We start from the raw sequence: 17,595 nt of genomic DNA, 5'->3' as shown, positions 1-17,595 counted from the left end.
ATACCGGCCCAGCTTATCACACTCGCTTTAAGCAGATGTGATATGATGATTCATGATTGATTATTTATTTCATAAAACTTTATGTCCTTTTATACATACATTTTTGGGTTATGTACGGCGTTTTGTCGAGGATTTTATTAAGGATTTTGTTATGGGATATTTTTCATTTATGTATAGATGGTTATTTCTTTATGACATCTGTTATCATTATCATATTTTATTTCTGATGTTGTGACTCTTGGCATGTTATATTATGCTTAATATAGTTCATGTATGTTAGGAGCTATGTATGTTGTATGATTTTTATCATATAGTATGTATGCACGTGGTGGCTATTTCTATAACTATCATAACTATCATGTTATTACTCATAGTGTTCGTTGACTATTATTTTAATGGTTACTCTTTTTCGTGTTCGATCTATTCCTTTATAACACTGGTATTATTCTTAGTAATAACGGTTGCGTTATTCTGTTTTGAAGATCATGCCTCCCCGCGAGTCCAATGAAGCCCGTATGCTACGTCTTATCTCCAAAGGATTAGCAGCTGCTATGGTAGCTAATGTTAATGCTAATGCTAATAACAACAATCAGCTGGGATGCTCCCACAAGCCTTTTATGGCAAGTCGTCCACAAGAATTTAGTGGCACTGAAGGACCCATTGGATTTACTCGTTGGTTCGAGAAGATTGAGTCTATTTTTAGGGTTAGCCGAGTCCGTGATGAGGACAAGGTTAGTTTCACAAGCTGGACTATTAAAGATAGTGCATTAACTTGGTGGAACAACTTGGTTAGTAGTTTGGGTAATGATGTGGCGTATGGTTTGACTTGGAATAATTTTAAAGAGAGAATGATCACCCGTTATCGTCCCCGGGTTGAACTTAAGAAGTTAAAAGCTGAGCTTAAGAACTTGAAGATGAAGGGCGCTGAATTAGATGCCTATGAACAAAGGTTCTTCGAGTTGACCTTGTTGTGTTCTAATGCTTATGCTGATGAGAATCTTAAGATTGAAGCTTATATTGATGGGTTATCTGAGAAGATTGAGCATGGGGTTGAGTCTAGTGAGCCCCAGACTATTGAAGCTGCTATGTCTATGGCGCATAAACTTAATGATAAGATTTTGAGGAGAAATAAGGCTGCTGTGACCGATGCCAGTGAGGAAGTTGTTAAAAAGGCTGATAATGGGAAAAGGAAGTGGGATAATATCCGCAACTAGAACCAAGGTCAGCAGAAGAAACAAGATACTTCTGGTGCTAATAAATGTAATCAGCATGTTTATCCTCGATGTTATAAGGCTCATGATGGTTATTGTACGGTTACTTGTAAGAGGTGTTCCAAGCAGGGGCACATTGCTAAAGATTGTACGGTGCTTATGCCGGGTTCTGCTACTCCTGCTGCAGGTGGTAGTAATAATGCTGGTAATAATGGTGGTAATGGTAACGGTAATGGGAAGCCAAGAAATGGTGGTAATCAGAGAGTTTGTTATGAATGCGGTAAGCCGGGGCATTTCCGTGATGCCTACCCTAACAAGAAGACTACTGAGAATGCACGTGGAAGAGCATTCAACATTAATGCCAGGGATGCTGAGGAAGATCCTAAACTTGTTACGGGTACGTTCTCGGTCAAGGATTTATTAGTTTATGTACTATTTGATTCAGGGGCTGATTTGAGTTTTGTGTCGAGTAAATTTAGTCCAAAAATCAAAACACCGTTAACTCCTCTAGACAGTATTTATGTTGTAGAGATAGCTAATGGTAAAGTTCTTACTTCTAAGACTGTGTATCGTAAATGTAACATTAATTTGGCTGGTAGAGATTTTGAGATAGATTTGATACCGATTGACCTAGGCAGTTTCGACATTGTTATTGGTATGGATTGGTTGTCTGCGAATCGTGCTAAGATTGTGTGTTATGAGAAATCTATTCGCATTACTAATGTGGTTGGAGAGTCGCTGATGGTGTTTGGGGATAAGAAATGCAGACAGTTAAACCTTATTAGCTGTTTGAAAGTTCATAAACATCTCCGCAAAGACTGTCATGCTATTCTAGCCCATGTTGTTTATTTTGATAGAGAAGAGAAGAGCGTTGGTGATGTTCATATTGTTAGAGATTTTCTCGAGGTATTTCCTGAAGATTTACCTGGCCTTCTGCCGCAAAGCGCGGTAGAATTTCAAATCGATCTTGTTCCCGGTGCTGCTCCTGTAGCACGCGCTCCTTACCGACTTGCGCCTTCTGAACTTCAAGAATTGTTGAGTCAACTCCGTGAGTTTTTAGACAAAGGTTTTATTCGTCATAGTTCGTCCCCTTAGGGAGCTCCCGATCTATTTGTTAAGAAGAAAGATGGTTCGTTTCGTTTGTGCATTGATTATCGTGAATTGAACAAGCTTACTGTTAAAAACTGTTACCCTCTTCCAAGAATTGATGATATGTTCGATCAGCTTCAAGGTTCATCTATTTATTCTAAAATCGATCTTCGTTCCGGTTATCATCAACTGCGTGTTACAGAATCTGATGTTTCGAAAACCGTTTTTCGCACCCGTTATGGTCACTACGAATTCCTTGTTATGCTGTTCGGATTGACAAATACACCTGCGGTGTTCATGGACCTCATGAACCGTGTGTGCAGACCCTATCTGGACAAAGGACGACATCCTTATTTATTCCAAAAGTGATGAAGAGCACGAAGAACATTTGAAGTTGGTGCTTGATCTGTTGAGGAAAGAAGAGTTGTACGCTATGTTCTCTAAGTGTCCTTTCTAGTTAAGAGAAGTTCAATTCCTTAGACATATTGTTAGTAAACAGGGAATACAAGTTAATCCAGCTAAGATTGAGGCAATTGAAAAGTGGGAAATTCCGAAAACCCCTACTCAGGTTCGTCAGTTTCTAGGGTTGGCAGGTTACTATAGAAGGTTCATTCAAGATTTCTCTCGTATAGCGAAACCTCTAACTGCTTTAACGCACAAGGGGAAGAAGTATGAGTGGAAGGATGAACAAGAGACTACTTTTCAAACTCTGAAGAAGAAGTTGACTACTGCTCCGATATTGTCACTACCTGAGGGTAATGATGATTTTGTTGTTTATTGTGATGCTTTGCGTCAGGGCTTTGCTTGTGCTTTGATGCAGCGAAAGAAAGTTATTGCGTATGCGTCACGATAGTTGAAGATCCACGAACAAAATTATACAACCCATGATTTAGAGTTGGGAGCTGTTGTGTTTACACTTAAGATTTGGAGACATTATCTTTATGGGGTCAAAAGTACAGTGTACACTGATCACAAAAGTCTTCAACATATCCTTGACCAAAAATAGCAGAATATGAGGCAACGAATATGGGTTGAGACGTTGAATGATTATGATTGCGAACTTTTATATCATCCGGGAAAGGCCAATGTTGTGGCCGATGCGTTGAGTTGAAAAGAGAGGGTTGAACCTCGCAGATTTAGAGCTTTGAATATGACGATTCAAACAAACCTCGCTAGGCAGATTCTTGAGGCACAACAAGAAGCCTTAAAGGAGGAGAATTTTGTGAATGAGAAAGTCAGAGGCATGGCTAAGAAGTTTGAGGTACGAGCAGATGGTACTAGATATTTTGCGAGACATCTTTGGGTTCCGAAGTTTGGTGATCTGCGACAACTTGTTTTGGATGAAGCTCATAAGTCTAGGTACTCTATTCATCCTGGTTCAGGAAAGATGTATCACGACCTTAAGGAGCTATATTGGTGGCCTAATTTGAAGGCTGATGTGGCTACTTATGTGGCTAAGTGTTTGACTTGTGCTAAGGTTAAAGCTAAACATCAAAAACCGTCTGGACTTTTGGTGCAACCTGAGATTCCCAAGTGGAAGTGGGAAGGTATTACGATGGATTTTATTACGAAGTTACCGAGAGTTGCGGGTGGCTATGATACCATTTGGGTGATTGTAGATCGACTCACTAAGTCGGCTCACTTTTTGACGATTAAGGAAACAGATTCAATGGAGAAGCTTACTCGTTTGTATTTGAAGGAGATTGTTTCTAGACATGGTCTTCCTGTATCTATTATTTTAGACCGAGACAGCCAATTTATATCTAGGTTTTGGCGATCTTTACAGGAAGCTTTGGGAACTAAGTTAGATATGAGCACCGCTTATCACCCTCAGACGGATGGTTAGAGTGAAAGGACCATTCAAACGTTAGAAGACATGTTACGAGCGTGCGTCATTGATTTTGGTAATGGGTGGGATAGATATTTGCCGCTGGCTAAATTTTCTTATAATAACAGTTATCATATAAGTATTAAAGCCGCACCGTTTGGAGCTCTGTATGGTAGAAAGGGTAGGTCTCCTATCTGTTGGAATGAGGTTGGGGATGCTCAACTCACAGGTCCAGAGATTATTCATGAGACTAACGAGAAGATCGTACAGATTAAGGAAAGATTGAGAACTGCTAGAAGTCGGCAAAAGAGTTATGCTAATAAGAGGAGGAACGATATTGAATTTCGGGTCGATGATCATGTTATGTTGAAGGTATCGCCTTGGAAGGGCGTGATACGTTTTGGTAAAAGGGGAAAGTTGAATCCTAGTTTTGTTGAACCGTTTGAGATTATTGAGAGAGTTGGACCAGTGGCTTATCGTTTGAAATTGCCACAAGAACTCAGTGCTGTTCATGACGTTTTTCATGTATCGAATTTAAAGAAGTGTTTGGCTGAAGCCGATGAGACTATTCCTCTGGAGGAACTTCATGTTGATAAGCAACTACATTTTATTGAGGAACCTGTTGTAATTATGGATCGAGAGGTTAAGACCCTCAAGCAAAGTAGAATTCCTATCGTCCGAGTGAGATGGAACGATAGACGCGGTCCCGAGTTCACTTGGGAGCGTGAAGATCAGATGAAGCAGAAATACCTGCATTTGTTCCCAGATGCTGAGTCAACCCCTGCACCTGCTTAAATTTTGGGACGAAATTTCCGTAATGGGAAGGTATTGTATCGACCCTACTTTTTACGTTATCTTTTACCGCTTATTATTTAACGTCCGTTAACTATTTTTAGTCCCACGTCATTTCTATGACCTATATTATTAATTTTGTAATAATATATTAATTATTATGTGTTATGTGAATAAGAATCGTGGATTTTAATATTTTAATTTCTACGTTCATAAGAATCGTGGATTTTAATCCGGTGAATCTTTTCAGTTTTCAAACCAACGGTCGAGCTTTTGGGATTTTTAAGTCTTAATTATTTTAAATTTGATATTTTAATGTCATATATTTATATATAGTGTTTATATATATTTTTCGTCGCGTAATTAATATCTCTTCGAATAATTAATCGCGTAGTCGTGTTTTCGCATTTCGGGTTTCGTTCGAGCGTTCGGGCCAAAATCAATCCACCAAATAACAATTTTAGGCCATTGGGCCCACCTCCCTTGCACCATTCGGCCGAACACCCAAGGGGAGGGAGTGTTGGCTCATTTGCTCCCACTTTTCCAATTTCACATTCATTTATCAAAACCTAAATTTTATTTTGTGCTCTCTCTCCCTTCCTCACCCTAGTCGTCTCCTACCACCACCATCTTCACCATTTGATCATCAAAACAAGCTTAGATCAAGAAACTTTCAACATAAACGCGTTCTTCTCTACACGTTGTTATCTCTTAATTCTTGATTAGGGTATAAACCCTAACCCTAGCTTTTTTATTTTTCATATATATTACTAATTTTATATGTTATATTAATGGTATGATGGATTATATGTTATTGTATTGTTGATTGTATGCGTAGAAATGCTCGATTCTATATGTTTTCAGTTTGATTGTTTTGGAACAGCGGTTTGTTTGTTATTTTCTGTAAACATAACTGATATAAAAGTGAAATTAAAGTGTCTATATGAGTTCCTCTCATCAAGACATTAATTTTAGACTCCGGATTCATGTCATTTCGATTCCCGGAGCTCTAGTTATGCTTAAAATGGTGTTTTGTTGAGATTAAAATGTGAAAACGAATTGAATCAGGTATGGTCCCACTTTTTGACCACTTTTGGAGTCTTTAGGGTGTACTAGTGTATTAGGATTGATGATGAGATAAACTTTCATGTTCGGGTCATCGAAATCCGAGCCACGGATCACCCGGTATGACTAAAACATGTTTTTGAACGGATTAAAGCTACAAGTTGTTTAATGGCTGATCATCACGACTTGTTTGCTATTCTTGGGATGTTCTTGATCACACTAATATGTCGGGTGGGTTGGTTAGGCGAAGATATATATAAGACTCTCCGAAAACTGATTCACGGGGCTCAAGTTATGACCCGAGGAACTTTTAATTAAAACTTATGGTTATTAATTATGACTTATGATAAAAATAATGAATTTCATTATTAATAAATTTCTTATGATATAAAAAGTAATTAATTTAATTTAAGACTTACGATATATATATTTATTATATCATTTATTAATTACTACGATTTAATTAAACATTTAATTAAACTTATGATTAATAATACTTTTATTATTAATGAAAAATACTTATGGTAAGTATTAAACTTATATTATGAGATTATTATAATAAGACTTATAATAAGGATTAATTAATTATTTAATTATTATAAAGCTTAGTTATTATTTAATTATAATTTAATTATTAAATACTTATGATTTAATAATTATAATTAGAAACTTATGATATGATTGATAATTCATTATTAATTAATAATACTTATGATATGATTTAAAATCTATTATTAATTAATAATACTTATATTATGACTAATATTTAATTAATTAATTAAATACTTATGTTATATTAATTATATCATTTAAACTTATGTTAACTTTAATAATTCAATTTTATTTAATTAAACTTATGTTATGACATAATTATACATATATGACTTTAATTAACATTATAACTTATATAATTAATATAACCTATACTTTTTAAATTAATGTTGACTATGTTTGACTAAGGTTGACTTTTGAGTTGACTTTCAGTTAACTTTGACTTTCAGTTGACTTTTGTTGACTTTCTAATTAAGGAAACTTTCCTAGCTTATAAACCTTCCAAAAATAGCAACTTTCTAAATATGGAAACTTTCCAAAAATAGAAAGTTTCCAAAAATAGAAACTTTCCTAAAAAAGAAACTTTCCTAAAATAGAAACTTTCCTAAAATAGAAACTTTCCTAAAATAGAAACTATCCAAAAATGGAAACCTGCTAAATATAGAAACTTTCTAAAAATAGAAAGTGTGTGACCGTACGTTGTTCCGATCAAACCGATGCATGTTGAGTGTTGTTCTATGTCTACTTGCAACATGTACAATAGCTATCATACTAAGACTTGACCTAAATTAGTTATTTATATCGACCTGCTTTATTTATAGGTCGGCGTGGTGATCATTCCTGATCACTTTACTACACAAGCTGTTCGCATATTTGTGTGGTTACTTCGTTTGCTATTAAGTTGAGTTATAGTCCCGTTTTTACATACTTTTCAAAGTATATTTTTTGGATGTGATTACATGCATTTTATTTTACGTTTAGACACAAGTGGCAATTAAATTAAATTATTCATTATGAGTTGAACAAAAATATTCTCTAGTCTGGTAACTGTAATCATCGGTTTTTACTGGTGAACACGAATCCTATTGATAGATCTATCGGGTTTGACAACCCCATTTCGAGCTAGTCGCGCTAGTAATTTATAATCGGAATGTTTAGTACTTCATATTTTGTTGTAGATACACTTGTTCAGTGTATATTATTTATTGTGTTTGGCAAGGGTAAATAAAGGGTTAAGTGGTTACGAGGTAGCTCATTGATAATGGAATAATGTTTTATATTTTCTAACATTTTAAATCTTGTGGTCTAAAGTGTATTCAATTATTTAAACCTATAATTCACTCAACATTTTTGTTGATAGTTTACTCGCATGTTTTCACAGGTACTTGAGTTTGTTTAGTGCTTCCGATGTGTTAGAAGAGTCTGCATGCATTTGGCAGATTTTGTTAAACATTATGAAACATTAAACTTGTATTCTCTTTTGAATAATTAAACTTGTGGGTGTTTTGTTGACAATGTTTTAATGTCAACTTTGGTTATTAATATGTTGGGTTTGTTAAACTACATATTTTGTTAAATTTCCTTTTTGGGAAACTTTTGAATAAAAGAATGCAATGTTGTTTACTAAATTCATTTAAGTTCGATCAAGCTGTGGGACCAAGTGACGGAGCCGTTAAGTGTTTTGACAGGGCCATCACAGTTGGTATCAGAGCTCTGGTTGTAGGGAACTAGGCGGTCATAATGAAATGTCCCGTTCTTATTGATTAAAAACGTTCCATATTAATTGATTTCGTTGCGAGGTTTTGACCTCTATATGAGACGTTTTTCAAAGACTGCATTCCTTTTTAAAACAAACCATAACCTTTATTTCATAAATAAAGGTTTAAAAAGCTTTACGTAGATTATCAAATAATGATAATCTAAAATATCCTGTTTACACACGACCATTACATAATGGTTTACAATACAAATATGTTACATCGAAATCAGTTTCTTGAATGCAGTTTTTACACAATATCATACAAACATGGACTCCAAATCTTGTCCTTATTTTAGTATGCAACAGCGGAAGCTCTTAATATTCACCTGAGAATAAACATGCTTTAAACGTCAACAAAAATGTTGGTGAGTTATAGGTTTAACCTATATATATCAAATCGTAACAATAGACCACAAGATTTCATATTTCAATACACATCCCATACATAGAGATAAAAATCATTCATATGGTGAACACCTGGTAACCGACAATAACAAGATGCATATATAAGAATATCCCCATCATTCCGGGACACCCTTCGGATATGATATAAATTTCGAAGTACTAAAGCATCCGGTACTTTGGATGGGGTTTGTTAGGCCCAATAGATCTATCTTTAGGATTCGCGTCAATTAGGGTGTCTGTTCCCTAATTCTTAGATTACCAGACTTAATAAAAAGGGGCATATTCGATTTCGATAATTCAACTATAGAATGTAGTTTCACGTACTTGTGTCTATTTTGTAAATCATTTATAAAACCTGCATGTATTCTCATCCCAAAAATATTAGATTTTAAAAGTGGGACTATAACTCACTTTCACAGATTTTTACTTCGTCGGGAAGTAAGACTTGGCCACTGGTTGATTCACGAACCTATAACAATATATACATATATATCAAAGTATGTTCAAAATATATTTACAACACTTTTAATATATTTTGATGTTTTAAGTTTATTAAGTCAGCTGTCCTCGTTAGTAACCTACAACTAGTTGTCCACAGTTAGATGTACAGAAATAAATCGATAAATATTATCTTGAATCAATCCACGACCCAGTGTATACGTATCTCAGTATTGATCACAACTCAAACTATATATATTTTGGAATCAACCTCAACCCTGTATAGCTAACTCCAACATTCACATATAGAGTGTCTATGGTTGTTCCGAAATATATATAGATGTGTCGACATGATAGGTCGAAACATTGTATACGTGTCTATGGTATCTCAAGATTACATAATATACAATACAAGTTGATTAAGTTATGGTTGGAATAGATTTGTTACCAATTTTCACGTAGCTAAAATGAGAAAAATTATCCAATCTTGTTTTACCCATAACTTCTTCATTTTAAATCCGTTTTGAGTGAATCAAATTGCTATGGTTTCATATTGAACTCTATTTTATGAATCTAAACAGAAAAGTATAGGTTTATAGTCGGAAAAATAAGTTACAAGTCGTTTTTGTAAAGGTAGTCATTTCAGTCGAAAGAACGACGTCTAGATGACCATTTTAGAAAACATACTTCCACTTTGAGTTTAATCATAATTTTTGGATATAGTTTCATGTTCATAATAAAACTAATTTTCTCATAATAACAACTTTAAAATCAAAGTTTATCATAGTTTTTAATTAACTAACCCAAAACAGCCCGCGGTGTTACTACGACGGCGTAAATCCGGTTTTACGGTGTTTTTCGTGTTTCCAGGTTTTAAATCATTAAGTTAGCATATCATATAGATATAGAACATGTGTTTAGTTGATTTTAAAAGTCAAGTTAGAAGGATTAACTTTTGTTTGCGAACAAGTTTAGAATTAACTAAACTATGTTCTAGTGATTACAAGTTTAAACCTTCGAATAAGATAGCTTTATATGTATGAATCGAATTATGTTATGAACATCATTACTACCTTAAGTTCCTTGGATAAACCTACTGGAAAAGAGAAAAATGGATCTAGCTTCAATGGATCCTTGGATGGCTCGAAGTTCTTGAAGCAGAATCATGACACGAAAACAAGTTCAAGTAAGATCATCACTTGAAATAAGATTGTTATAGTTATAGAAATTGAACCAAAGTTTGAATATGATTATTACCTTGTATTAGAATGATAACCTACTGTAAGAAACAAAGATTTCTTGAGGTTGGATGATCACCTTACAAGATTGGAAGTGAGCTAGCAAACTTGAAAGTATTCTTGATTTTATGAAACTAGAACTTTTGGAATTTATGAAGAACACTTAGAACATGAAGATAGAACTTGAGAGAGATCAATTAGATGAAGAAAATTGAAGAATGAAAGTGTTTGTAGGTGTTTTTGGTCATTGGTGTATGGATTAGATATAAAGGATATGAAATTTTGTTTTCATGTAAATAAGTCATGAATGATTACTCATATTTTTGTAATTTTATGAGATATTTCATGCTAGTTGCCAAATGATGGTTCCCACATGTGTTAGGTGACTCACATGGGCTACTAAGAGCTGATCATTGGAGTGTATATACCAATAGTACATACATCTAAAAGCTGTGTATTGTACGAGTACGAATACGGGTGCATACGAGTAGAATTGTTGATGAAACTGAACGAGGATGTAATTGTAAGCATTTTTGTTAAGTAGAAGTATTTTGATAAGTGTATTGAAGTCTTTCAAAAGTGTATAAATACATATTAAAACACTACATGTATATACATTTTAACTGAGTCGTTAAGTCATCGTTAGTCGTTACATGTAAGTGTTGTTTTGAAACCTTTAGGTTAACGATCTTGTTAAATGTTGTTAACCCAATGTTTATAATATCAAATGAGATTTTAAATTATTATATTATCATGATATTATCATGTATGAATATCTCTTAATATGATATATATACATTAAATGTCTTTACAACGATAATCGTTACATATATGTCTCGTTTAAAATCATTAAGTTAGTAGTCTTGTTTTTACATATGTAGTTCATTGTTAATATACTTTATGATATGTTTTCTTATCATAGTATCATGTTAACTATATATATATATCCATATATATGTCATCATATAGTTTTTACAAGTTTTAACGTTCGTGAATCACCGATCAACTTGGGTGGTCAATTGTCTATATGAAACATATTTCAATTAATCAAGTCTTAACAAGTTTGATTGCTTAACATGTTGGAAAAATTTAATCATGTAAATATCAATCTCAATTAATATATATAAACATGGAAAAGTTCGGGTCACTACAGTACCTACCCGTTAAATAAATTTCGTCCCGAAATTTTAAGCTGTTGAAGGTGTTGACGAATCTTCTGGAAATAGATGCGGGTATTTCTTCTTCATCTGATCTTCACGCTCCCAGGTGAACTCGGGTCCTTTACGAGCATTCCATCGAACCTTAACAATTGGTATCTTGTTTTGCTTAAGTCTTTTAACCTCACGATCCATTATTTCGACGGGTTCTTCGATGAATTGAAGTTTTTCGTTGATTTGGATTTCATCTAACGGAATAGTGAGATCTTCTTTAGCAAAACATTTCTTCAAATTCGAGACGTGGAAAGTGTTATGTACAGCCGCGAGTTGTTGAGGTAACTCAAGTCGGTAAGCTACTGGTCCTACACGATCAATAATCTTGAATGGTCCAATATACCTTGGATTTAATTTCCCTCGTTTACCAAATCGAACAACGCCTTTCCATGGTGAAACTTTAAGCATGACCATCTCTCCAATTTCAAATTCTATATCTTTTCTTTTAATGTCAGCGTAGCTCTTTTGTCGACTTTGGGCGGTTTTCAACCGTTGTTGAATTTGGATGATCTTCTCGGTAGTTTCTTGTATAATCTCCGGACCCGTAATCTGTCTATCCCCCACTTCACTCCAACAAATCGGAGACCTGCACTTTCTACCATAAAGTGCTTCAAACGGCGCCATCTCAATGCTTGAATGGTAGCTGTTGTTGTAGGAAAATTCTGCTAACGGTAGATGTCGATCCCAACTGTTTCCGAAATCAATAACACATGCTCGTAGCATGTCTTCAAGCGTTTGTATCGTCCTTTCGCTCTGCCCATCTGTTTGTGGATGATAGGCTGTACTCATGTCTAGACGAGTTCCTAATGCTTGCTGTAATGTCTGCCAGAATCTTGAAATAAATCTGCCATCCCTATCAGAGATAATAGAGATTGGTATTCCATGTCTGGAGACGACTTCCTTCAAATACAGTCGTGCTAACTTCTCCATCTTGTCATCTTCTCTTATTGGTAGGAAGTGTGCTGATTTGGTGAGACGATCAACTATTACCCAAATAGTATCAAAACCACTTGCAGTCCTTGGCAATTTAGTGATGAAATCCATGGTAATGTTTTCCCATTTCCATTCCAGGATTTCGGGTTGTTGAAGTAGACCTGATGGTTTCTGATGCTCAGCTTTGACCTTAGAACACGTCAAACATTCTCCTACGTATTTAGCAACATCGGCTTTCATACCCGGCCACCAAAAATGTTTCTTGATATCTTTGTACATCTTCCCCGTTCCAGGATGTATTGAGTATCTGGTTTTATGAGCTTCTCTAAGTACCATTTCTCTCATATCTCCAAATTTTGGTACCCAAATCCTTTCAGCCCTATACCGGGTTCCGTCTTCCCGAATATTAAGATGCTTCTCTGATCCTTTGGGTATTTCATCCTTTAAATTTCCCTCTTTTAAAACTCCTTGTTGCGCCTCCTTTATTTGAGTAGTAATGTTATTATGAATCATTATATTCATAGATTTTACTCGAATGGGTTCTCTGTCCTTCCTGCTCAAGGCATCGGCTACCACATTTGCCTTCCCCGGGTGGTAACGAATCTCAAAGTCGTAATCATTCAATAATTCAATCCACCTACGCTGCCTCATATTCAGTTGTTTCTGATTAAATATGTGTTGAAGACTTTTGTGGTCGGTATATATAATACTTTTGACCCCATATAAGTAGTGCCTCCAAGTCTTTAATGCAAAAACAACAGCGCCTAATTCCAAATCATGCGTCGTATAATTTTGTTCGTGAATCTTCAATTGTCTAGACGCATAAGCAATCACCTTCGTTCGTTTCATTAATACACAACCGAGACCTTGCTTTGATGCATCACAATAAATCACAAAATCATCATTCCCTTCAGGCAATGACAATATAGGTGCCGTAGTTAGCTTTTTCTTCAATAACTGAAACGCTTTCTCTTGTTCATCATTCCATTCAAATTTCTTCCCTTTATGCGTTAATGCAGTCAAGGGTTTTGCTATTCTGGAAAAGTCTTGGATGAACCTTCTGTAGTAACCAGCTAGTCCTAAAAACTGGCGTATGTGTTTCGGAGTTTTCGGGGTTTCCCACTTTTCAACAGTTTCTATCTTTGCCGGATCCACCTTAATACCTTCTTTGTTCACTATGTGACCGAGGAATTGAACTTCTTCCAACCAAAATGCACACTTTGAAAACTTAGCGTACAATTCTTCCTTCCTCAATACTTCTAACACCTTTCTCAAATGTTCACCGTGTTCTTGGTCATTCTTTGAGTAAATAAGTATGTCATCAATGAAAACAATGATAAACTTGTCAAGGTATGGTCCACACACTCGGTTCATAAGGTCCATGAACACAGCTGGTGCATTAGTTAAACCAAACGACATGACCATAAACTCGTAATGACCGTAACGTGTTCTGAATGCAGTCTTTGGAATATCATCTTCTTTCACCCGCATTTGATGATACCCGGAACGTAAGTCAATCTTTGAATAAACAGACGAGCCTTGTAGTTGATCAAATAAGTCGTCGATTCTCGGTAGTGGGTAGCGGTTCTTGATGGTAAGTTTGTTCAACTCTCGGTAGTCGATACACAACCTGAATGTACCATCTTTCTTCTTGACAAACAAAACAGGAGCTCCCCACGGTGATGTGCTTGGTCGAATGAAACCACGCTCTAAAAGTTCTTGTAATTGGCTTTGCAGTTCTTTCATCTCGCTGGGTGCGAGTCTGTAAGGAGCACGAGCTATTGGTGCAACTCCTGGTACAAGATCTATTTGAAATTCAACGGATCGATGTGGGGGTAATCCCGGTAATTCTTTCGGAAATACATCGGGAAATTCTTTTGCAATGGGAACATCATTGATGCTCTTTTCTTCAGTTTGTACTTTCTCGACGTGTGCTAGAACAGCATAGCAACCTTTTCTTATTAGTTTTTGTGCCTTCAAATTACTAATAAGATGTAGCTTCGTGTTGCCCTTTTCTCCGTACACCATTAAGGGTTTTCCTTTTTCTCGTATAATGCGAATTGCATTTTTGTAACAAACGATCTCCGCTTTCACTTCTTTCAACCAGTCCATACCGATTATCACATCAAAACTCCCTAACTCTACTGGTATCAAATCAATCTTAAATGTTTCGCTAACCAGTTTAATTTCTCGATTCCGACATATATTATCTGCTGAAATTAATTTACCATTTGCTAATTCGAGTAAAAATTTACTATCCAAAGGCGTCAATGGACAACTTAATTTAGCACAAAAATCTCTACTCATATAGCTTCTATCCGCACCCGAATCAAATAAAACGTAAGCAGATTTATTGTCAATAAGAAACGTACCTGTAACAAGCTCCGGGTCTTCCTGTGCCTCTACCGCATTAATATTGAAAACTCTTCCACGGCCTTGTCCATTCGTGTTCTCCTGGTTCGGGCAATTTCTAATAATGTGGCCTGGTTTTCCACATTTATAACAAACTACATTGGCATAACTTGCTCCGACACTACTTGCTCCGCCATTACTCGTTCCGACACCATTTGTTCCTTTCGTTCTATTAACCCCTGGTCCGTAGACCTCACACTTCGCCGCGCTATGACCATTTCTTTTACACTTGTTGCAAAATTTGGTGCAGAACCCCGAGTGATTCTTTTCACACCTTTGGCATAGCTGCTTCTGATTGTTGTTGTTGTTGCGGTTATTATTGTTGTTGGGATGATTGTTGTAGTTGCTGTTGTTGTTGTTGTTGTTGTTGTTGGGCCGTTTGTTGTAGTTGCGATTGATGTTGCGATTGTTGGGATAATTGTTGCGATTATTGTTGTAATTGCTGTTGTTGTTGTATTGGTGATTCTTATCACCGTTTTCCTCCCACTTTCTTTTGACTTGCTTCACATTGGCCTCTTCAGCAGTCTGTTCTTTAATTCTTTCTTCAATCTGGTTCACTAGTTTGTGAGCCATTCTACATGCCTATTGTATGGAGGCGGGCTCGTGTGAACTTATATCTTCTTGGATTCTTTCCGGTAATCCTTTCACAAACGCGTCGATCTTCTCTTCCTCATCTTCGAATGCTCCCGGACACAATAGGCACAATTCTGTGAATCGTCTTTCGTACGTGGTAATATCAAATCCTTGGGTTCGTAACCCTCTAAGTTTTGTCTTGAGCTTATTGACCTCGGTTCTGGGGCGGTACTTCTCGTTCATCAAGTGCTTGAATGCTGACCACGGTAGTGCGTACGCATCATCTTGTCCCACTTGCTCTAGATAGGTATTCCACCATGTTAACGCAGAACCTGTGAAGGTATGCGTAGCGTACTTCACTTTGTCCTCTTCAGTACACTTACTTATGGAAAACACCGATTCAACCTTCTCAGTCCACCATTTCAATCCGATCGGTCCTTCGGTTCCATCAAATTCCAAAGGTTTGCAGGCAGTGAATTCTTTGTAGGTGCATCCTACACGATTTCCTGTACTGCTAGATCCAAGGTTATTGTTGGTATGTAGCGCAACCTGTACTGCGGCTATGTTTGAAGCTAGAAAAGTACGGAATTCCTCTTCATTCATATTCACGGTGTGTCGAGTAGTCGGTGCCATTTCCTTCAAAATAGTTAAATGGAACAAGTTAATCATACAGAATATTAAGAGTAGTTAATAGTATTTCGTAGCATAATATGAACTCATTTATAAAAGCTTTTTCTTCATATTAGCGTTTTATAAGTTTAAATTCGGGTAGTACCTACCCGTTAAGTTCATACTTAGTAGCTAATATACAATTCAACTACTACAATTCTATATGAAAAACTGATTATAATAATATTTCGCGTTCAAACTTTTATACAATATTTTACAAACTTACAATACCGCTTATTTTACATAAAGCATGAAATATAGCACACAATAACTTTGATACAAGATAGTTGTGAAGACAATTCTAGCTAGTACACAAGTCGTTCAGCAAAGGCAATAAAGACACGTAATTCATACGTCCAGAAACAAGTCATGCATTCTGGTTTTACTAGGACTACTTCCCATCCTTGGTCTTGTGCAACATAACCGTTATGGCCGTTGATAAGACAGCGTGTTGTAACGTCATCAAAGGGACGAGGGTTACGTAATGTCCAACAGTCCCGTAATAATCTAAAAACCTCATTTCTTACCCCAATTACCGACTCCGTCACTTGTGGAAACGTTTTGTTTAATAGTTGTAGCCCGATGTTCTTGTTCTCACTTTGGTGAGAAGCGAACATTACTAATCCGTAAGCATAACATGCTTCTTTATGTTGCATGTTAGGCGCTTTTTCTAAATCACGAAGTCCAATATTCGGATATATTGAGTCAAAATAATTTCTTAACCCGTTGCGTAAAATAGCATTTGGGTTCCCCGCAATATATGCGTCAAAGTAAACACATCGTAACTTATGGGTTTCCCAATGTGATATCCCCCATCTTTCAAACAAAAGTCTCTTATAAACCAAGACATTCTTGGAACGTTCTTCGAATGTCTTACAAACTGATCTCGCCTTAAATAGTTGTGCCGAAGAATTCTGGCCGACTCTAGACAAGATTTCATCAATCATGTCTCCGGGTAGGTCTCTTAAAATATTGGGTTGTCTATCCATTTTGTGTTTTTAAACTGTAAAATAGACAAGAGTTAGATTCATAAAAAAATACTTATTAATACAAGAAATTTTTACATATATCATAAAGCATAAGAACACTATATTACATATATTACACCACACGAATACAACTATCTTATTCCGACTCGCTCGTTTCTTCTTCTTCGGTTTTGGTTCATTTTGCCAAGTTTCTAGGGATATATGATGTTCCCCTAATACGAGCCGTCGTTGTCCACATTGGTTTAGAAAAACCTGGTGGTTTAGAGGTTCCCGGGTCATTGTTACAACTTAAGGACTTCGGGCGTTGACGATACATATAAAGTTCATCGGGGTTGGAATTAGATTTCTCTATTTTTATGCCCTTTCCCTTATTATTTTCTTTTGCCTTTTTAAATTCAGTTGGGGTAATTTCTATAATATCATCGGAATTC

The sequence above is a fragment of the Rutidosis leptorrhynchoides genome, chromosome 7 (assembly GCF_046630445.1).
Source record: "Rutidosis leptorrhynchoides isolate AG116_Rl617_1_P2 chromosome 7, CSIRO_AGI_Rlap_v1, whole genome shotgun sequence".
Lineage (NCBI taxonomy): Eukaryota > Viridiplantae > Streptophyta > Magnoliopsida > Asterales > Asteraceae > Rutidosis > Rutidosis leptorrhynchoides.
This window is presented reverse-complemented; position numbering follows the sequence as displayed.